Source organism: Sylvia atricapilla, chromosome 4, assembly GCF_009819655.1.
Source record: "Sylvia atricapilla isolate bSylAtr1 chromosome 4, bSylAtr1.pri, whole genome shotgun sequence".
Lineage (NCBI taxonomy): Eukaryota > Metazoa > Chordata > Aves > Passeriformes > Sylviidae > Sylvia > Sylvia atricapilla.
Genome location: NC_089143.1, coordinates 56,690,243 through 56,690,973, shown reverse-complemented (window position 1 = coordinate 56,690,973; position 731 = coordinate 56,690,243).

The window sequence follows — 731 nt, the reverse complement described above, 5'->3', positions numbered from 1 at the left end:
GAGAGCGCAGGACAGGAGAGCACAGGAGAGCACAGCACAGGAGAGCACAGGAGAGCCCAGCTCGGCACGGCTCGGCTCCCCACGGCGGTGCCGGCGGCGGGCGGGGCCGGAGGGAAGCGCCGCCCTCGGCCCGCTGCAGCGCCGGGCGCCGGCGGGGGCGGAGCGGCCCGGCCGCCCAAAGAGCGCGGCGCTGCGGCTCTCCGGAGGGTCTCCGGAGGGTCGGTGTGGGCCGTGGTGCCGCCGGGCATGGCCTCAGCCCCTGTGCCGCTGCCCCGGCACCATCCCGCTGGCCGCGGTCGGAAGAGAATCGTTCTCACGGACGGGCAGGGACGGGACGCGCACACACGCTGTGCCTCCTTTGAGTCTCTCCCAGGTTGTGTTTCCTCAGCCCGGTGCTGTTTCTGCTCTCTTCCCGCTTCTCGTCCGGTTCCCCGTGCAGCTCAGGCACAGTAATCCTCAAAAAGGTCTTGCAGAGATCCACAGCAGCTCCTCAGGCGCCTCCTGTTTCCTCTGCAGCTCAGGCTTACCAGCTCGGATCGGTGCCCCGCTGCTCTTGGGCGGGGTGACAAACGCTTGGCTGCTGTGTGCTCTCTCCAGAGCGCTCTGAGTGTTCTCCACTTCTTGCACGGCACTCTCAGTCAGCACTTTTCCAGGGTGAAAAGTCCAGTCACCCTATAAACAGGGTCCAAATCTCGGACCAGCCTTGTTATCCTCCATCAGTGCCTTTGCAC